The following is a 22,932-nucleotide window of genomic DNA, read 5'->3' as shown; positions in this document are numbered from 1 at the left end:
GTGCTATGGTGAGTGCTGTGAACTGTGTAAGACTGATGAATCACAGACCTGTACCCCTGAAACAAGTAATACATTATATGTTAATTTAAAAAAAGATTATAAATGTATAAATGCTAATCTCAGATAAGGCCCTACTCAGCAGTCTTTTCACTGATTTATCCTGAAACACTGCTCTTTCCCAATCCCCACAGTTTTTATAACAAACCTTCATCACTCTCCTCAGGTTCCCTAGTTTATCTTCATCAAGCCCATCCTCAAGAAGTAATTGTCTTTTTACTTCATACCAAAGGAAAAAAAAGTCCTCAGATAGGACTTCTTCCCTCCATATCCAAACGTACCTAATCCTCACAACTCTTAACTTCTGCGGTACAATACAGGTGTCTACCCTTGTCCAGAGTTAATCCTTCAAACAACTGTTCTTGATCTCACCTCTTCCCACTTCATCTGGGACCCTGTTCTATTAATTATTCCCTGACTCTCCTATCTTCAATCTCATCAGTCCACGAAAAAAAAAGGTTCAAGTGCTAAATTAAAGTTCTTTCCCTCAACTCTACCTCCTCAGGCTACTTCTTGCCTCCCCTTCACTGGCAAACCTCTACTTGCTCTTTGGTCTATCTCCTTAGCAATCTATCTTCCATCTTCACCACTCACTTGGCTCTGGAAAAGGTGACGAAAGACCTGATTTCCAAATTCAATTGCCTATATTCAGTCTTTATCTAATCGGACCTCACTGCCCTCAAAAGCCAATAAAATAAATGTAGACGGCATAAAAGAAAAAGAAAAATCACCATTTGTAATCCTCAAATGCAATGACTGATTCAAGCAAGGATCATTAATGGATGGTAAAACCGGTGATTTAAAAGGTTGTTAGGAAAAGGATATTTACATGGTCATAAATCATCACCCTTTCAATTACTTATTAAATAGTAGAGATCTATCAGTTCCCACCCTTACCAAGTGATCAAAGCTGGAATCACCAACAGGGGTACAGCCTGCCATTATGTGCCTCCTGATGTGATAAAGTGGTAGGAATATATATCACCTGTGTGATATTTTTGCCAGAAATATCTAACCAGAATCTAATCATGAAGAAACAGACTAATTCAAAATATGGAATATATTCGAGCACAAATGCCTCTAACTTTTCAAAGGATAAACCAAAGAAGAGAAGGAGGCACTGGGCCCTAGTCCAGATTGAGGGAGACTAAAGAGGCATACCAGCCAAATGCAATGCATGAACCTTGACTGAATCTTGCATTAGTGGAAAGAAAAAAGCTATAAAAAACGTTGGGACAAATGGGGAAATTTAAGTACGGACTATATGTTTAATAATGAGTAATTGTTGATACTTTTAGGTGTCATAATAGTATTGTGATTGTGTAAGAGAAATCCCTGTAATTGGGAGATGCATGATTAAGTATTTAGGGGTGAAGCATCATGAAATCTACAGACTGCTTTCAGATTTGGCAAAGGGAATGTGGGGGGGGGTTATGTATGTGTGTTCACTCCACTATTCTTTTGACTTTTCTGTAGGTTAAAATTTTTTCAATAAAAATAATAATGAATCAATGAAGGCTTACCAAGAACTGAAGGTAAGTAGAAATGAGCTAAACAAATGTGTGACAAGAATACTACAGGAATAGGGAATATATGTGCAAAGGCTTGGAGGGGAAAAAGAGCCTTCTGCCAGAAACCAGAAGTAATTCAGTATGTCTGAAAAAATTAGGGGCGCCTGAGTGGCTCAGTCAGTTAAGCACCTGACCCTTGATTTCGGCTGTCATGATCATGATCTCAGGATTGTGAGATCAAACCCCACACTACGCTTCATGCTCAGCGTGGAGTCTGCTTGAGAATCTCTCTCCCTCTACCCCCTACCCCGTTCATGTGTGCTCATTCTCGCTCTAATAAATAAAATATTTTTTAAAAATATGAGAAAATTATATATTTGGGGGGAGGAGGGAGTTGGGGAGAGTCACAAGGCTAGAGAGGTAAGTTGGGAAAAGAACTTAAATTTAGAAATCAAAAGAATAAGGAATATAGATTTCATCATAAAGTCACAGAAATAACTTATGAGAAATGATATAATCAGATCTGCCCTTTAGAAAAATCACTGATTATAGCACAGAGAATGGAATGGAGAAGACTAAGACTAGAAGAGTCCAGATAGGAAACTTGCAATAATCTCAGTAAGAGATGACAGTAGCTTGAACTCAAGATAATGGTGGTAGAGATAGAGAAAACTGGATAGATTCCAGATCTTTCTCCAGTTCTAACCTCTTTTCAGTGTCCCACAACCATATTTATAACTGCCTAGTGAGCATCTTCACCTACAAGACTCAAAGATACCTAAAATTTAATATATCCAAAACTTAAATTATTTATCATCTTTATCTGACTCCACCTGCCAAAAATTTATTCCTTCTCTAGCTCAGTTAATGGCAACATAATCTATCAGTTTCCTAAATTAGAAACCCTAGAGCCAACTTGACTCCCTAACCTCTCTACATTCTTTAATTTCTACACTAATGTGGACTGTCCTATGGATTCTACCTCCAAAATTCATCACACAACCATCCCTTGCACTCCATTCCAATTGTCAGTACTCTAGTTCAGGATTTTATTTGCAGATAAAACTGCTGTGAGAATCTCCTACCAAAAGTCCTTCTTTGGTCCTAACCTCACTCAAGTTTAGAATCATCTTTAGATCTGATTAAGTCACTCTCCTTAAGTATTCTTTGATAGTGGTGTATACTCAAGTCTATCAAGTCCAAAAACTCTTCACACCTGGGCCCAATCTACCCCTCAGTTTAGCCAAACTGAAACAACAACATCGACAACAATAGGACACGAACTCTCTTGACATAATTACATGATTTCAAAATTTTACTTTATTCACTCCACAAAATGTCATAAAACATGATACATACAAAATTCATACACAAATACACAACTTCAAGTCAAAAAGCCAACTATATGAATATAAAATTCCCCAAATCAGTAACACTTTTTGCCATTAAAATTCCCCCCTCTCGGTTTTTTTAAGTACACCATGTTAAAAAACAAAAAACAAAAAAACCTACCAATATCACCACATGACTTATTCTTAATACCGTCTCCAACTATTCTAACCTCATGCTACCCTAGAAAAATCACATTGAATAGCTCGAGTTCTGTTACCTCAAGTCTTAATTTGGTATGATTGTGAAGCTGACCAGTTAACAAAATTTTAAGAGATTACATTTTCCCCCCCTCTTTTCATGTATTTTAGTTAATTCAACTCTAAACACTAGAGCATGGACTACTGGACATGTAGAAAAATCAAAGCATCTCTTGGGAAAAGTTGAAAATAATAGAAAAAGAAACAAATCTAGAAAGAGATTATGATTTTACAAATAGTGAGTAGGCTTTAAAACTCTATTTATTCAGTTAAATCCTCACATTTGAAGAGCAATTACTAGTGGTAGAATACCCTGTAATTATAAAATAAGACATGAATAGTAAATGAAGACAGAAGGAATTATTCCCAACAAGGGAATTAATCCAGATAACTGCAGCTTACTCTTCAAAAGGCTAAAACTTTTTGTACAAATAAGTCACTTCTGAAAAATTTAATTCTAATATTAATTATATATTTTCATAACTTCTCAAATAGCATATTTTGAAAATGGGTAACCCTTTCTTGATAAGTTAATTTCACCCTTATAATCAGTTATTATACTGTGCTATAATAGTGATACTTCCAGGTGCTACTGAAGGATGTCAACTTGCTCCTACAGTAAAGAATTTGAAATTTTTGGTGATAATACTAGTTCTTTTACTAGTTTGTTATCAGTATATTTTTAGAATTTCTCTCTTCTCCCTAGAGATACTATCAACAGTCACTGTTTTCTGCCTTGCTGTCTATGCTCCTGACTTTGGTACCCTCTATGTCCCATTTTAATTTGATTCTTCTGAAACAAGCAACTTTTTTTATTGAGGTACAATTGACATATAACATTACATTAATTTCAGGTGTAGTAACTAATTCTTACACTGTTTTATAGTTGACATAGCATCTAAACACACATTACCTCATTTAATTCTCACAATCACCTTATAATATAGGAATTATCACTATTCATTTCTCATAGATGAGAAAATCAAGGCTCAGAAAGACTGAGTAATTTATCTAAGGTAATAAGAGAGGTAAATAGCAAAAGTGATCCCAAGTGTCAATCTTTTCTTCTTTCATCACCAAGTTAAGCTTGTTAAAAACAAATTAAATGAAAATAAGTAAATGAATAATAAAAAACAAATTAATCAAAAGTGGGGCCTACAAGAATGAGGAAAAAAGATGCAATTCATATATGAGCTCTGAATCTTTTTGGACATTCACAATATATATTAGTAATTAATTAATTAAAAGTTAGCTTACTTCTCTCCTTTTTGGCAGTTGAAGCCACCAGGAAAAAAAAATCACTTTTACATTAAAAAAAAAAAAATACTACTTTATCTATCTCAATTTCAAAAAACTATGCACCAGTAACCAACAATTCAAAACATAATAATAGTTCAAATCTGCAATAAAACAAGGCTTTTGCATTTTCAGGGGAAAAAAAATTTTTTTTTCTTCAGATTTGGAGATACCTAAACAGACTAAAGAATATCTGCATTGTGTCATAATTAGATTGCCTTCTACTTTTCCCTTAACTGCCTCCCACTGCAAAGGGTTGCTGGAAAACCTAAAGGGTTAATCTAATATACTAAACAGTACCTAGTGAGAGTTATTTTCCCACCTAGTGGGAGTTGAGAACACTAGCTTAGACACTTACTGGAATAATGCAAACCACAGGTTTAAAACAATACTACTGACATTTGGGTGGATAATTCTTTGTTGTATGGGGAGGGTGGGATGACATAGGATGTATCCTGTGCATTTTAAGTTTAGCAACATTCTTGGCTACATGCCAATGGCACCCCACTTTCAGTTGTGACAACAAAAAGCATTTCTAGACACTGCCAAACGTCCCTTGGAGGGCAAATTCACCACTGTATGAGAGCCATTAGTTTAGATGTTAGGGCCCTGGGTCTTTGAAAAAGGAGGCCTATAATCAGCCTTGTTAATCTTAATTCTTTAAAATTAATTTTGTCTTCAAAATTTGAATTTTTAAAAACAAGATGGTAACAATACAAGAAGTTGCCTAAATAATATACAGTATACACCATCCTCCTTTACATTAAAGCATTTTTAGAGGATTTTGTAAGATGGATTTCATCCATGTGGATACATTAGTCTCCCCACAACCCTCCATCCCCAAATGGGGAAATGTCCAGTTCTTTTCCAACTCTGCTAGTAAACTGTCAAACACATGCACACATAAGAGAACCTAACAATTCTAATTAGCAAATCCCCATTTCTTGCCTTACATGGCCACACTGTGGTTCTTGAGCCACAATCCTAGAAATTCAAGCTTCCACTCCAGAATTCTTTATATGGTTCCTGCCATCTATTTGTGAAACAAGCAGGAAGTAAGATGATGGCCGTTAAGGTTTTTTCTAACCCTGATATCCTAATATTCAATGGCAAAGATACTCCAACTTTTACTTGACTCCCAGCTAACCAGACCACCTCTTGAGATCACTGAAGTCATTCATGCTTTTTCTTTCTCCACACTTTAATCTATGCTGAATATAACCAAATAGAATGTCAGTTGTTTAGAACATGGATTATTAACACCAGTGATCAGTTGCTTATTCTCTGACTCAAAATATTTTAAACAGGTAAGTTGATTTTAAAAGAAACACTTCAAAAAGCTATGAGCTGATACCATTTACATGCATGAATCACAATAGGCAAATATTAAGATGGAAAGTAGAATAGTGGTTGCTTGGGGGGGTAGGGTGGGGAGAATGGGGGAGTACTGTTAATGAGGTTTCTTTTTGGGATGATGAAAATGTTCTAAAATTAGATTATGATGATGGTTTCACAACTCTGTAAATATACTACAAATCATTTAATTTTACACTTTAAATGAGTGTGCTTTACTCAAAGTTGTATGTAAAAACTAAAAGCAGGAAAAAATTTTAATCAACTTTCATTGATAGGAAAAGGAAGTGATTAAGAAATTCTGCAAAGTTTGCCATTTCATGAGTTATATAAGATTTGATTTTAATTCTGACATAAAAACTTAATACCTATCCAGAAATAAATTTTAACTTTTCCAGAAAACATACAAAAATTTCATTTTTTCCTAACAAACTTTGAATAACATAAAAACAATGAAAAACATTTCAGAAAGCCAAATGTGGAGTAGCAATACCTCTACAAGAACAAAATACAACAGTATTATCAACAAAACATGGAAAGTCTTTATAATTCTGTGATGCATTCTTTACAAAGAAAACCTTACAACATTTTTCTTTTAAAAATGATCCTCAGACTGTAATGTCTGTCCTGGTAGTGTAATAATTCTGAAGTTAACAGAGCATAATTTAAAAATAGCCAAATCATAATAAAACTGCAAACATCTAATCCCCCAAACCACAACTCTCCATCATCCCAAATTTGCATATATTGATCATTTTTACCAAAATCTATCATGAGCAATGATGACCACTATGAACCATCAAGTAATACCTATTTCTAGGAAATCAGACTCTGACTGCAATACAAATATAGACAAATCCCATCATTCCATCTGTTCCACCAAAACTGCTTAGAAATCAAGGCTCTCAAAGTACTTTTCCAATTAGAACACTCCAGATTTATAAAAGTCAACCTGAACGTCCATCAAAATCTGCAGTTTTAAGTTACCACAATAACGCATTTCGCAGCATACTGTATCATGATATCATTTGCCTTGTAAGCATTTACTATTAAGATTGCCCTGGGGTTTGACAAACCAGAAATAGAGCCAATTAAAAACAAAAAACAAAACAGTCCAAACAATTTAATTCTTCGAAAGTAAGGGGCGCCTCACTCAATAAAAGCCAAAAAAATAAAGCTGGTTAAAAGTGAATTAAAACGAAACTTGTAAACTCGGGTCAGTCAAAATTCTAAAAATACCATCCTGAACTCTACACATGGACAGACCAAGTGGTTAGTTATAATGGGCAGCCAAAAGTTCCCTTGTCAACGACGGGAGGGCAGGGGAGGCCTGCTTTTTTTATCAATGCACAGATGGAAAGAAGCAAAACTGAAGAAAATTAATTACTGAACAAATTATTGCGAGCTAAATCGTCAAACTGCAAAACACCGAGTTATTTGGGGGGGGTTAGCCTTCCTTTTCTTCCTTAGGAAGAAAAACGATTTTTTTTTCTTTTTTCTTTTTTTCCATTTATTTATTCCAGTAGGCTCAAAAGAGGGTTAAGGGCCCGGCTGGAGAAAGAAAGGGAAAGTTTGGGGGCGGCATCTAAGGAGGGTGGTGGAAGTTCCAAAGCCCGGATCCCAGAGAGGGGCGAGAGGGGGGACAGCGCCGTTTTCGGCCGCCGACTGGAGGTGGGGAGAACAGCGGCCGGCCCTGATCCCAAAGCCGGACCGAAAACGCAGAGGTGGAGGCGGCCGAGAGGAGAATGGAAGCTTCAGCGCCCGTCAGTTGTGACCGAAACTCTATCGGCTTCGGGCCGGGGAGGAGACACAGGGGGTGGGGTCTCGGGCCCTCTCTCCACCGGAGGTCGGGGTGAGGGTGGGCCGCGAAGCGCTGGGGGGCGAGTGGGGCCGGCCCGACACCTACCTGCGGGTCCCGGGCAGCCGCCCCAGAGCGAGGCCTAGTGCATCGCCGCCGCCTCCAGCCCTCCACGTCGCGCCGAGACTGCTCCGCGACCGCCGCCGCCCTGAGCCCAGCCGGGCCCGAACCCGGCTTCCCGCCCCCGCCCCGCGCCGGCTGGCCCGTCGGCCGGGGGGAGCACAGGGCCTCCCTCCCGAGCCCAGCTCCGCTCGCGGGTGAGAGGCGGCAGCGGCGGCTCCCTCACGTCTCTCCCGGGTGTCCTGTCAGCCAGCAGTTTCCCCCGGGTCCGCAGCGCCGCCTCCGCCGCTGCTGCCACCGCCTCTCCCACATCCCCGGCCTCCAGAGGAGCCGCCGCCGCCGCCGCCGCCGCGCCGCGCCGCGACCACTACCCCTAGCGCTTCTGCTCCCTGCTCCACTGCTTCCCCTCACCCCGCCGGCCCGGCTCGGCCCGGCTCTGTCCGGGAAACAGCGCCGGAGGCCGCTGCGAGGCAGCCGCAGCCCCCAGCCCACAATCCACCGCGCGCCTCCGCCGGGGCGGGAGGGCCGCGGACCGGGCCGGGGGGAGCGTTCGCCGCCTCGGGAGAGGGGCCACGGCGCGGGCGCCGCGGGCGCAGCCGGCTTTCCCCGGGAGCGGGAAATACCCCGCGCCGCTCCTCTGCGCCTCCTCTGATAGTCCTACACGCAAAGACAGAAACACGCTGAACTCTACTTTTCCCCACGACCCTTCCCCCACCCGAGTTGTTCTCAGCAGCACCCAGAGGCCGCCTTCCGCCTGTCCTGGACTGGCCCGCGATTCCTCAGCGTGGCGCTCGCCCACCCCGCAGACCAACCGACTCCGAACGTCCCTAAACCCACCCAGGACCTATTAAACTAGATACTTCCACAACATTCCACTTCTTTCGCCCCCTCAAAGTGAATGCTGTTCAGTTTCCCAAATAAATGTTCCTTGAAAGGTTAAAGGTCATCCTCTCCCCCAACAACCCACTGGACTCTGAAAACAGTGCATTGTCTCTCTGTTGATGCCTTCCCCCACGGAGTCGTTCTCTGTTTTCCCCTAGTTCCAGGCCTTCATACCAGGCATCTATCACACTATTCTCGCACGTAAACCGGTTATTTCTGCTCTTGGACTGCGATACTTGAAGTGCTTGTGTGTTAATACCTTCTCACTGTGATTGTTAACAGTAATACAATTCAGCCTGGTGTCTGAGGGCTTGCAATTTTAATCCAATAAAAGAGCAATCTGCAAAAAAGGAAATGTCTTAGAATATTTTTAAAAAGAGAAAAAAGGGCTCTCAATCATTTGTGCTTATGTCTCAGTTTTAGGAGGATTTCTTTCAATTTTGAAACTATTCCTTGCCTAAAAATATCCACCAAAGTTTCAGGCATTTATAAGCCAGTCTGTTTTAACGAATCAAAAGTGAAAATGTGGCTCTTACAGTTGGGGATTAAGAAAAAAAGTTGATGCAAGTTTCATTTCCAAGAAGTCACCTTGAAAACTGCAAACACAACTTTGTGAAATATTTTACCCACTAAAGAGCTAAAGTTGGGGGGAAGGGAGGACAAAAGAGAAGGATGCAACAAAAATAGTTGAGAGGAAATTCTCACCTTATATATTTCTAAATTCAATCCATTCCCTACAATTTTGTAAGGAGAGGAAAAATTATCAACCCCCAATATGAAATAAATTTAACTATAAAGTAATAAAGAAATCCTTCTAAATCCCTGATCTCATATAGAACCAGATGAGTTTTTATTATGAAAATATTAAGGAAAGCTTTTCCAAATTTCATCCAAGGCCAGAGAGGAAAATAATTTCAGTTTAAGTCTAGAATCGGTCTATAGATTATACTAAGAAATGTACTTAGCAATTTCCCATATTTTGAACCTGTATCAGGAAGTCAACAATAGTTCAAAAGCTGCCTTAAACCTGGCAGTTTGGCCTTTTAAAAAATATTTGTGTTTATACCCCACCTTGTTCCAAAAAAGATTCCAGGCTGCTCTAGTTGGCACTTGAATTAAATAATAACCACAAGGTATCTCCTAGACACTAGAACAAGACAGACTGGTTTGCTTTCCTCATTATCCATCTGTAGATAACATGCCATAGGAAGAAATGCTTAATTCTTTCAGGGATATTACAATGTGTTTACTTTTACTTTGCCACAGTACAATTCATAATCGTGAATCTAAACAGAAAATTACGTAAATGCTGACGATAAAGTTTGCCAAGAAGAGAGCAAAACAAAACCCTGTTAACTGGACAAGTAATTTAATTTAAAGTTAGATAAATTTCAAATTAATTAATATGTTCATTTCTTATCTCTTGAATCACTTCATTAGAAATGATTGATTTCATTGAGTCAATCATTAGAAAAGCCAAACCACAAATAAATGTGCATAGATCCATTATTAGTGTTTGTTTCCAGAAAACACAGATGACAAAAAATTAAGAAAAACTGATAGAAATCATGATTGCCCTCAAAAGAAGCAAATATGAAAAAGATATTAGCTACCATATGACTAACACTATATTTGGCATAGTATTTATTAAACCTATTAAGAATTATGAATGGTCATGGTCGTTGGGGTCACATATTCTCACTAGAGAGAGAATGGGCAAATTTTCTGATGCTGTAACACCTATAGAAGATCTATGCTTATATTTACTATATGTTCAGTGCATATCTGTATGTGCAGCAGTAGTGAGATTAATGTGTCTATTCAGTCAACGAACACCATCTTTAATGACTTGTTTGACAGAAACTGTACGTTCACATGCCAATGTAAATACAGAAGGGAAAGGGGGCATGGGTAGAAGATACAATCAGAAAAATTTTGCAATTTAGTTAGACATAAACACTAACCTGTCTTTTTTCCCACAATAGCAAACCTTAAATCTATCAGATAGAAACCCACTCAAGTCCTTTAACCTACTCTATAGTTAAATATGTATAATTATATCATGTGTTTAGTATAAATTATCCTTGATAAGCAAAATATACACACATTCATGAACTGAAAGTATTATGCTGATAGTAGTTTCATCACAGTTTCCTTTTTTGATCCAATGCCCTGAATTATTTTATCCATCATATTTAAAGCTATTTAAAAATGTTACAATGTTTGGGGCATCTGAGTGGCTCAGTCGGTTAAACGTCTGCCTTCGGCTCAGGTCATGATCCCAGGGTCCTGGGATCGAGCCCCCATCGGGCTCCTGACTCAGTGAGGAGCCTGCTTCTCCCTCTCCCTCTGCCTCTCCCCTGCTCATGCTAGCTCTCTCTCTCCCCCTCTCTCTCTCTGTATGGCAAATGAATAAATAAAATCTTTTTTAAAAAATGTTACAATGTTTAAAAATCACACTTTATAACAATAGTATTGTTAACCTGAAACTGTGTTTTACTATGTCTTCATATCTATGTAGGAGTATCTTAATGTAGGAAACTTTCTAATTTACTTTGAGTATAGTGTAAGACAGTAAAACAATATGTGGATATAAGCACCACTAGAAATTTTATATTTCATGTGATAATAATACACTCAATAATTGTTGGGAGTAATATAAAAGTTTTTGACATACCATCATCTGTATCTCCTAAAGCAGTTGCTTGATTAAAATGGAAACAATTATTTAACTTTATTAAATTTCTCTGTTACATTCCTCTTTGACTCTGATACTCAAATTTCCATTTTGATTATCATAATAATAGCAACTACCATTTACTAAGAATTTACTGTGCTCCTAGCGTAGGGAAAACCAAGGTAACATGGTATATTAGTTTTCTATTGCTGTGTAAAAATTAGCACAACTTAGGAGTTTAAGATAACACATTTATTATGTTACATTTTCTGTGAGTCAGGAGTCTATACACAGCGTAGCGTGGTCTTCTACTCAGGGTCTCATAAGTCTTCAATTAAAGCATGAGTCAGGCTGTGTTTTCATCTGGAAGCTTGACTGCGGAACAATCTGCTTCTAAGGTCATTCAGGTTGTTAGCAAAATTCCTTTTCTTGCAGTTGTAGGACTGAGAGCCCTGGTTTCTTGCCAGCTGGAGGCTGCCTTCAGTGGCTAGAGGCCACCTGCAGTTCATTGTCATGTAGATTTTCTCATTATGTCTGCTTACTTAATCAAACCAGAGAAGAGTGCCTCTAAACTCTCTAAAGTGAGTTGGCTAGGGAGAAAGAGTGACATTCTATCATCTTTGCCACGGTCTGTTGTTTAGAAGCAAGTCACAAGGTTTGCCCACACTCAAGGAGAGGGGATTACACAAAGATGTAAGTACCAGGAGGTAGAAATCACGGTAGCTACTCTAGAATCTGTCTACCACCTGCAGTGATTAATTCCATAGGCTTTGGAATTTAGCTAACCCTGGGTTTTCAGCTCAGCTTTGACACTTTAGCTATGTGATTTTGATCTCAGTTTCTAGTCCTTTATTTCTTCATCTGCCAAGTAAGAGTAATAACCTCTTCACATTTAATTTTCTCCCATGTAAAGTGAGGATAATAAAAGAGTTGTTGTAAGGATTAAATAAGTATTTTAATACATTAATTGATAACATGAAAAGCTCAATAAGCACTGCTACTTTTCTTCCTTTTCTCCTCTCTTTTTTATTTTGATGTTGGCCTAACAGAAGTCCCATTGGCATTTCTACTTTGAACTGCTACTTCTTAAACTTGTATCCAGTGTGTGTGTGTGTGTGTGTGTGTGTGTATGTGTGTGTGTGTATCTGTATCTAGGGCCATGCAAAACCAACTCTAGTATCAATAGGACTGTATTGCAAGTGTTATCTCCAACTTGAACTGGGCAAAATTTTTAATGATAAATCCATGACATTACAAAGATAATTATTAGACATAGAGTCTTTGAGAGTTTAGAGAACTTTGTTGGGATTGGCTTTTTTCTCCCTCTGAATGTTTAATATGCATCTGGTACAAAAGGACAAGTTGTGGCATAGTAGTATTCATGAGCTCTGGGTTGGCATCCTAGCTCTGCCACTTTCTGTCTGAGTAACCTCAGGTATGTTAAGCTCTCTAAAGCTCAGTTCCTTATGGGGATAATGATAGTACCCACTTTATAGATGTGTTGTAAGGATTACATTTAAAGTGTACTTAAATCGTATAACTTAGTGCCTAGCTCATAGTCAATACTTAAAAATGTTAACTATCATACTCATTATATTCTTCATTGTCTCATTATTTTTAGGAAAGCTGTGTTAATGAAAATCACAGAACAGAAAGCAGCAAGACATGGCTTTGAATGAGGGGAGGAAGGTGAGGCATGAGATACCACAAGATCTCAAAAATCCTTATAACTATATATATATATGTATATATATGCACATATACATATACAAATAAGATAAGTGGTGACAAGGTATGAAAATTTGCAAGTCAGAAATTGGGCAAATAAGAACTAGGGGCCAAGGTAAGATTGTGAATTCTCAATCAAACTGTGAGCAATACGACCTAAGACATCAGCAAGAAAAGAGTACACAAAACAGGTAATTCCTACCTCACACATGAAGACTTTTTTATTTTTTTATTTTTATTTTTTTTTAAGATTTTATTTATTTATTTGACACAGAGAGAGATAGCGAGAGCAGGAACACAAGCAGGGGGAGTAGGAGAGGGAGAAGCAGGCTTCCCGCTGAGCAGGGAGCCCGATGCGGGGCTCGATCCCAAGACCCTGGGATCATGACCTGAGCTGAAAGCAGACGCTTAACGACTGAGCCACCTAGGCGCCCCCACATGAAGACTTTTTTATACTTCCATCTGGAGCAGGAGTCAACCACACAGCATATCTAGTCCAGCATTTTGAATAGGAAACACATGAGTCATGTTACTATTGGAAACTAGTGAAAGAGCTGTTGAACAGATAAGAGGAGTATAGCAATCAGAAATACAGGCGTATCCTGACAAACGTAAAATTATTTTCCAAATTGGACCATTTCCCTAGAGGAGAACTGTATATATATATATATATATATATATATATATATCCCATTTTATTAGTCCCATTGTCATAGTTTTTCTTATGTTGCTTTACACAGTATTTGGTTCTTCTATTGTTTATTTGGTTCTTTTATCTGTAGAGGCCTTGTCTAACAAACTAAGTTATAAATATTTCTAGAACAGGATTTTCTGTTGTTGCTACTTTTGTACTTTAAAAACTATTCCTGCAATGGGACACCTGGGTGGCTCAGTTAAGCGGCTGGCTTTGGTTCAGGTCATGATCCCAGGGTCCTGGGATCGAGCCCCACATTGGGCTCCCCGCTCAGCAGGGAGCCTGCTTCTCCCTCTCCCTCAGCTGCTCCCCCTGCTTGTGCTCTCTCTCTCTCTCCCCCTCTCTCTCTGGCAAATAAATAAATTAATTAAATATTTTAAAAAATAAATAAATAAAACTATTTCCTGCAAGGAGCGCCTGGGTGGCTTAGTTGGTTAAGTGTCTGACTCTTGATTTCATCTCAGGTCACGACCTCAAGGTTGTGAGATCAACCCTACCTGGGGCTCTGCGCTGGGCATGGAGCCTGCTTAAGATTCTCTCTCTCCCTCTCTGTATGCCCCTCCCCCCTTAAAAAAACAAAAGCCTTACCCTGCAGAATCTGGGACAATATACTACATAATAGACTTTCAGCAAAAGTTTGTTGAATTAAAAAATGAATGTGCGTTACTTCCCCTTAGCAAACGGTATTTGGTATAATGAACCTGAATTCGTGAAATTAAATCTTACTTTAAAATCATACTTGACCCATATCCCATATCTACTATGTCAGCAAATCCTATTAGTTCTACCTTCAAAATATATCTTGACTAACCACTTCTTCCCACTCACATTGCATCTACGCTGGTCCAAGTAATCTTGTCCATAGGGCCCCTAACTACACTCTGCACTGCTCATTACAGGAAACACCATTCAGAGATTGTGGGGTGAATGATACTTCTTGGAATTCTGTAGTGTTTAGTACAATGATCCTACCTGCCTGGATTATTGCAAAAGTCTCCTAGCCTTTGTCCCCCACCAGCCCATTCTCAGCATAATAGTCAGCTTGATCCTTTAAAACACAGGTCAGATCATGTCATTCTTCTGCTTAAAACACTCCGGTGGTTCTGTCTCATTCATAGTAAAAGACAAAGTCCTTATAAGGTCCTAGATGATGTCATCCCAATCTTTCCTCTCTGACTTTATCTCCTCCTGCTCTCCCCATTTCTTACTCTCCTCTAGTCATATTGGGCTCCTCCTGGGACATGCCAGGCATGCTCCTGCCTCAGAACATTGAGAGTTGCTCTTCCCTCTGCCTGGAATGCTTTTCCCCCAGATGTCTAGATGGCTAACTCTCTCACCTTCTTAGGTCTTTCTTCAAATGTTACCTTCTCAAGGAGACATTCCATGACACCCATATTTCTCATTGCAACACCATGCCCAATATGCTTTTTTACCTTAATTTTATACTTAGTCTTTATTATCATCTAACCCCCTCCTTACATTTTATTTATTTGTTATCTGTCTTTCCCCCCCAGGAATGAAAGCTTCATGAAGGCAGAGAGTTTTGTCTGTTTTGTTGACCACCTTACCCCCCAACACCTGGCACAGGGCCTGGTGCAAGTTGAGAGCTCAATAAATACTTGTTGACATAATGAATGAAAGATATAGACTAGTGTTTATAAACATAAACCACTTTTTCTGTACACCGAGCAGAATCAATAACCAATTAGCCTGTCTTAAAACAACTTTTCCACTGATATGTTATAGGGCTCAAGATTTTTGTAAGCCACATTAATTTGTTAGACTTATGATCAAGATGATAGTCTTAGCTTATTTTATAATTGGAGTATTTTAAGTAATAACTACATGAAATTATTTTTAGAATATGCAATTCTATAACGAAGTAGAACTATAAGGACAGATGGTTAAACATTTATTAGGGAAAAAACATTCATTTAAAACTTCTCTAGGAAAAGGAGAAATTTCATTTAAAAATTTTCTGGGAAAATTATGGGCAATTTAAAAGCCATGTATATTTCCAAACAGAAGCCATAGTTGGCCTCTCAAGAACCACCTTCTACGTTGAGTGGGTTTGTGTCTCAGCACCAGCCATCACAGAAAGAACCTCGTAAGCAGCAGGAATACAAATTCTTACACCACTATGTAATATTTATTTATTTTATTTATTTATTTTATTTGAGAGAGCCTGTGAGCATGCACATGCATCATGAGCAGGGGAGGGGCAGAGAGAGAGAGAGAGAGAGAATCACAAGCAGGCTCCAAGCTCAGCATGGAGCCGGATGCGGGGCTCAATCCCATGACCCCGTGATCACAACCTGAGCTGAAACCAAGAGTTGGACACTTAACTGACTGAGCCACCCAGGTGCCCCTAATATGTAATATTTTTAAATTGGGGGGACTAATCAAATATTTTACAAGAAAAATAAACAGAGAGAGGGGAAAAAAACTGGGTATCCTGAAACCGGGACAATTTCACAATATAACCCAAAGTAAAAGATCAACATAAGGGGCGCCTGGGTGGCTCAGTCAGTTAAGTGTCTGACTCTTGGTTTCTGATCAGGTCATGATCTCATTGGTCCTGAGATGGTGCCCCGTGTCAGGCTCCTCACTCAGGAGGGAGTCGACTTGAGATTCTCTCTCCCTCTGTCCCTCCCTGGCTCATGCTCTCTCTCTCAAATAAATAAATCTTTTACAAAAATCAACATAACAATGGATTGCAATTATATAATGGACTTTCCTTGGATACCAAAATATACTAGAATGGCCATTTAATTCTCATGCCACTGTCTGGCCTTTTTTGCTCCCATTCTACCAGAAAGTAAAATACATGTGTTTTCTCAGCTTATTCTCATCTATGAATTGTTAATAAAGTTCTCAATCAGAATCTGATTTCAATCTAGAAGTCCTATTTCCAAAAATCTAACTTGAATTCAGAACAATATTTTTCCCTTCCATGCTTTTAAGGTTCTATATAAAACAAAAATAATAAACTCAAAGAAAGAAAACATAGTTGAAATAAAAGATTTTTGGAACAGAAGAGGCCTCTCACTTGACAGACAAGGAAACAGAGGTCCAAAGGGCTGAAACAGATAATGGTTTCAAATCAGAAGCCAGGTTTTAAGGACTTCCAGTCCCATGTTCTTTGTCCCACACTATTCTGTAGGGACGCTACAGCAACAAATTACCATAAAAGTGAAAAATTATGTTAGCTGCAATTGCTTATTATTTGAATCCAAAACATATCATATTCCCTCTCTTTTCCAAAGAAAAGTGAAGGCTTTCTCTAAAGAATGAAATATGGAGGTTCTCATTACTTGTAAAAACAAAAACAAAAACAAAAAAAAACATCTTGTACAAAAGATTTTGCTTGGTAATAAGTATTTAGTAACTTAGAAAATAATCAATGTAGATTAATTTATTGTTTCAAGTACTCATTACTAGTTCACAAATCCAAGAGACAGTTCCCATATTGGGTTGAAAGAATGCAGTATTTTAGACAATGTATAGATTATTTTTGCATATTCCTCCTTTATAAATACACAAAAGCCTATTTCCATTCTTCTAAGTTTATCCTAACTTTACTTTGCAGTTCAGTATACAGAGCAAAAGAAACGGTAAAGTGAGCATAAAGGACACATTTACAAAACCTAAGTATTTTTGTGTCTATTACAAATTGAAAGTCAGACTACTGATAGTTTTTCCCCCCTAGATCCTACAACAAGCATATATCAAATCAGTGAGCAAACACAAAGCTTGTGTAAATGTCTTTGTCTTCATGATTACACTGGCTCACTGATGCGTCCCAGTGAGTGCTGCCTTGATTCCAGGTGGTCAGCATATCTCTCTGGTTGATGGCATCCAGAGGGAAATTGCTCTCCTCTCTGGTTGATTCTTTACTGCCTGCCTGGACTGCCTGCATTTTCCTCAGTATGTTAGAGGCTACCTCAGTTACTCATTACTTGCCCCCAGAATGAGGTTAATTTTTGTTAAAATCATAATTCCTTTTAATGGTGGAACCAATATTCTGATTCTGACTCTGAATCTCTTACTATCATGAAGAGGTGGGCACCTGGGTGGCTCAGTCGGTTAAATGTCTGCCTTTGGCTCGGGTCATGCTCTCTGGGTCCTGGGATTTTATTTGTTTATTTGCCCAGCAGGGAGTCTGCTTCTCCCTCCTTCTCTGCCCCTTTCCCCTCCTCGTTCTTGTTTTCTCTCTCTCAAATAAATAAACAAATAAAATCTTTTAAAAAATTAAATTGAAAAAATTAAAAAGTGGCATAATGAAGAGGTAGGAAAAATGTTTCTACACCAATATTCCCTAACTCCCTGCACTCATCCTCATTCTCAAGTAGACATCCAGACATCCATTCACATTCAACGAATATTTATCAAGGATGTTTCTGGGTCCTAGATGCTAGCCTTAAGCAAGACTGATTCAGTTCATGCTCTCATAGCACTGACATTCTGGTTTGGGTGGAGAGGGAGTACACAAGAGAGACAAAGCAAATAATTACAGGAATTGTTCAACAAGAGTTGGAAGGTAAGGTAAAAGAAGCTGTGAGAGCTTTTAAAGGTGAGTGTAATTTAATATTAGGTGAACAGAGAATTCTTGCCCAAAGAAGCAGGATTTAAAGTGAAAAATGAATAGGAGTTGGCCAGAGAAGGGGAATAGTGGTCACGTAGAGTCCCTGGCAGTGGAAACAGCCAGCAGAAAGAAGGCACAAGGAGCTAGGTAACAGAGAAAAGGCCAGTATGGCTGGCATGCAATGAGACAAAATTAGAACAAAGCTAGATCATAGAGGGAATCATAGGTCATGTTGGAGTTTAAGTCTTATTGCAAGCTATGATAGGGCTTTGAGTAAGGAGATGACATAAGCATGGTTTCAAAAGATCAGTTTAACTACTCTGTGGAGAATGAGTTTCTGGAGGTAACCAAGAGAAGGTGGCATGAGCAGCTGGAAGGAATCTCTAATGGACTGAATGTTTATGTCCCCCTGACCCCAATTCATATGTTGAAGACCTAACTCCCAGTGTGGTGGTATGTGGACGTAGGACCTTTAGGCAGTAATTAGGTTTGGATGAGATCATGAGGTGAAGCCCCCATGATGGGATTAGTGTTTTTATAAGAAGAAGAGAGAGGTCACTCGCTCTCTACCACGTGAGGACACATTAAGAAGGTGGCAGTCTGGAGGCCAGGAAGAAGGCTCCCACTAGGAACTGAATCTGCTGGCAGCTTGACCTTGGACTTCCCAAATTCCGTAACTGCAAAAAATAAATGTCTGTTTTTTGAGCTACCCAGTCTATGGACTGTGTTATAGCAGTGCAAGCTGACAAAGATAGTGTCTAAGTGGTCCAGGTGTTAGGCTAAGGTGGTAGTGCTAAAGATGAAGAACAGTAGACAGCTTGAGAGGTATCCTAGGAGACATAATTGAAAGTACTCTGTGATTGGTTGGACATAGGGGCTAAGGAATAGGTAGATGTGAGGGATGATTCTTAGGCTCCTGACATGAGCAACTGGGGGGATGGTGGAACCATTTATTGAGGTAGGAAACATCGGAGAATAAAAAGATTTGGCACCGTAAGTTCAGTAATCGATGTGTCCAACTAGGGATGTCTATGTAATAGCTACCTGAAAATATCAAGGAGACACATGGGTGGGTCTGGAACTCAGAAGGGAGGCCTGAAGATATAAATTCAAAGATTGTCAACATGTAGTTAATCAGTGAAAGGATGGATGTATATTAGATCTCTGAGAGTATAGAGAGGTGAAGAAAAGAGAAAGGAAAGGAAGGAAAGAGAAGGAAAAGAAAAAGGGCTTCCAACTGGCCACAGATCCACACCACAAGCATATATCAGCATATATCAAATCAATGAGCAAACAAAACATTTGTGTAAATAGCTTTGTCTTTATGATTAAACTGGCTCACTGATGTGTGTCAGTGAGTGCTGCTTTGATTCCAGGTGGTCATGATATTTCTCTGGTCAATGGACTAGGTTCTGAGAGGAGGAAAAGCAACCAAGGGAGACTAGAAAAAGGAGCCAGAGAACTAACAAGAAAGCCAGGAGACTACAGGGTCACAGAAACAAAGGAAGTAATTTTTTTTTTTTTTGAAAAAGCTAGGAGTGATCAATTATAGCAAATAAGATGTGTGCTGTCCATTAGATTTGGCAGCATGAAGGTCACTACTGATCCTAGCAAGATAAGTTTGGTAGACAGTAGAATTGGAAGCAGATTGTGATGAGTTGAGGACTGTTAATATGGAGAAAAACAAAAGAAGCTAGAAGCTTTGTTGTTAAATTAAAAAAAAAAAAAGAAGGGGTAGATGAAGTGGTAGGTAGAAGTGGATGTGAGGAGGATTGTCTTAATACGGTAGATACATGAACATGTTTGAATTCCCATAAGTGCTCTTCCAAAAAAAAAAAAAAATTAATTCCTCTGAGCATGATAATTGTTTTTCTCCCAAATATTTATTTGCTCATGTTATTCTGTGGATCACGAGATCTAAAATAATTTAAAATTTTGGTTGAACTTGACAAAAAGAATCTAGCTTGGGGAAAAAAAAGAGGGAATAATTTATTACCATTTATTGCCATCATGTCATTAAAAAGTCCATGGTTAAGGATGACTTAAGCCATGGGAAATTTAGGGGCTCAAATGATCAAGCATGAACAAATCCCCAGCCACCCCCCCCCCCCAGCCACCAGCTTTGCTGTCATCCATTTATTCATTTAAAAATATTTATTGAATTCCTATCTTTCAATAGTTACCCTGAATGTAAATGGGCTAAATGCCCCAATCAAAAGACACAGGCTATCAGATTGGATTAAAAAACAAGACCCATCGATATGCTGTCTGCAAGAGACTCATTTTAGACCCAAAGACACCCCCAGATTGAAAGTGAGGGGGTGGAAAACCATTTACCATGCTAATGGACACCAAAAGAAAGCTGGGGTGGCAATCCTTATATCAGACAAATTAGATTTTAAACCAAAGACTGTAATAACAGATGAGGAAGGACACTATATCCTACTTAAATGGTCTATCCAACAAGAAGATCTAACAATTGTAAATATCTATGCCCCTAACATGGGAGCAGCCAATTATATAAGGCAATTAATAACAAAAGCAAAGAAACACATCGACAACAATACAATAATTGTGGGGGACTTTAACACCCCCCTCACTGAAATGGACAGATCGTCTAAGCAAAAGATCAACAAGGAAATAAAGACTTTAAGTGACACACTGGACCAAATGGACTTCACAGACATATTCAGAACATTCCATCCCAAAGCAACGGAATACACATTCTTCTCTAGTGCCCATGGAACATTCTCCAGAATAGATCACATCCTAGGTCATAAATCAGGTCTCAACCGGTACCAAAAGATTGGGATCATTCCCTGCCTATTTTCAGACCACAATGCTTTGAAACTAGAACTCAATCACAAGAGGAAAGTTGGAAAGAACTCAAATACATGGAGGCTAAAGAGCATCCTACTGAAGAATGAATGGGTCAACCAGGAAATTAAAAAAGAATTAAAAAAATTCATGGAAACCAATGAAAATGAAAACACAACTATTCAAAATCTTTGGGATACAGCAAAGGCAGTCCTAAGAGGAAAGTATATAGCAATACAAGCCTTTCTCAAGAAACAAGAAAGGTCTCAAGTACACAACCTAACCCTACACCTAAAGGAGCTGGAGAAAGAACAGCAAATAAAGCCTAAACCCAGCAGGAGAAGAGAAATAATAAAGATCAGAGCAGAAATCAATGAAATAGAAACCAAAAGAACAGTAGAACAGATCAACGAAACTAGGAGCTGGTTCTTTGAAAGAATTAACAAGATTGATAAGCCCCTGGCCAGACTTATCAAAAAGAAAAGAGAAATGACCCAAATCAACAAAATCATGAATGAAAGAGGAGAGATCACAACCAACACCAAAGAAATACAAACAATTATAAGAACATATTATGAGCAACTCTATGCCAGCAAATTAGATAACCTGGAAGAAATGGATGCATTCCTAGAGATGTATCAACTACCAAAACTGAACCAGGAAGAAATAGAAAACCTGAACAGACCTATAACCACTAAGGAAATAGAAGCAGTCATCAAAAATCTCCCAAAACACAAAAGCCCAGGGCCAGATGGCTTCCCAGGGGAATTCTACCAAACATTTCAAGAAGAATTAATACCTATCCTTCTGAAAGTGTTCCAAAAAATAGAAATGGAAGGAAAACTTCCAAACTCATTTTATGAGGCCAGCATTACCTTGATCCCAAAACCAGACAAAGACCCCATCAAAAAGGAGAATTACAGACCAATATCCCTGATGAACATGGATGCAAAAATTCTCACCAAAATACTAGCCAATAGGATCCAACAGTACATTAAAAGGATTATTCACCATGACCAAGTGGGATTTATCCCTGGGCTGCAAGGTTGGTTCAACATCCGCAAATCAATCAACGTGATACAATACATTAACAAAAGAAAGAACAAGAATCATATGATCCTCTCAATAGATGCAGAAAAAGCATTTGACAAAGTACAGCATCCTTTCTTGATCAAAACTCTTCAGAGTATCGGGATAGAGGGTACATACCTCAATATCATAAAAGCCATCTATGAAAAACCTACAGCAAATATCATTCTCAATGGGGAAAAACTGAGAGCTTTCCCCCTAAGGTCAGGAACGCGGCAGGGATGTCCACTATCACCACTGCTATTCAACATAGTATTGGAAGTCCTAGCCACATCAGACAACAAAAAGAAATCAAAGGCATCCAAATTGGCAAAGAAGAAGTCAAACTCTCACTCTTTGCAGATGATATGATACTTTATGTGGAAAATCCCAAAGACTCCACCCCAAAACTGCTAGAACTCATACAGGAATTCAGTAAAGTGGCAGGATATAAAATCAATGCACAGAAGTCAGTGGCATTCCTATACACCAACAACAAGTCAGAAGAAAGAGAAATTAAGGAGTCGATCCTATTTACAATTGCTCCCAAAACCATAAGATACCTAGGAATAAATCTAACCAAAGAGGCAAAGGATCTGTACTCAGAAAACTATAAAATACTCATGAAAGAAATTGAGGAAGACACAAAGAAATGGAAAAACGTTCCATGCTCATGGATTGGAAGAACAAATATTGTGAAGATGTCAATCCTACCTAGAGCAATCTACACATTCAATGCAATCCCCATCAAAATACC

General features: G+C 38.8%; 1 protein-coding gene across 6 annotated transcripts in view; it reads right to left on the bottom strand.

Annotated features, from left to right (window-relative positions):
• VPS54 (VPS54 subunit of GARP complex) overlaps window positions 1-8,372 on the bottom strand; it is a 93,828-nt gene extending 85,456 nt beyond the window's left edge. For 3 of the 6 annotated variants that reach the window (XM_036079096.2, XM_036079098.2, XM_036079099.2), the window contains exon 1: window positions 7,713-8,369. The gene's annotated coding sequence lies outside the window, so the exon portion shown is untranslated. Of the gene's footprint in view, window positions 1-7,712 lie in introns of all 6 variants that reach the window. The other 3 variants (XR_004913063.2, XM_078056476.1, XM_036079101.2) reach the window with 3 other exon arrangements.
• Between the last annotated feature and the right edge of the window lie 14,560 nt (window positions 8,373-22,932).

This window comes from Halichoerus grypus, chromosome 10 (genome assembly GCF_964656455.1).
Source record: "Halichoerus grypus chromosome 10, mHalGry1.hap1.1, whole genome shotgun sequence".
In the NCBI taxonomy this organism is placed as follows: domain Eukaryota; kingdom Metazoa; phylum Chordata; class Mammalia; order Carnivora; family Phocidae; genus Halichoerus; species Halichoerus grypus.
The sequence above is the reverse complement of the archived record's forward strand: the minus strand, read 5'-3'. Positions and strand labels throughout refer to the sequence as shown.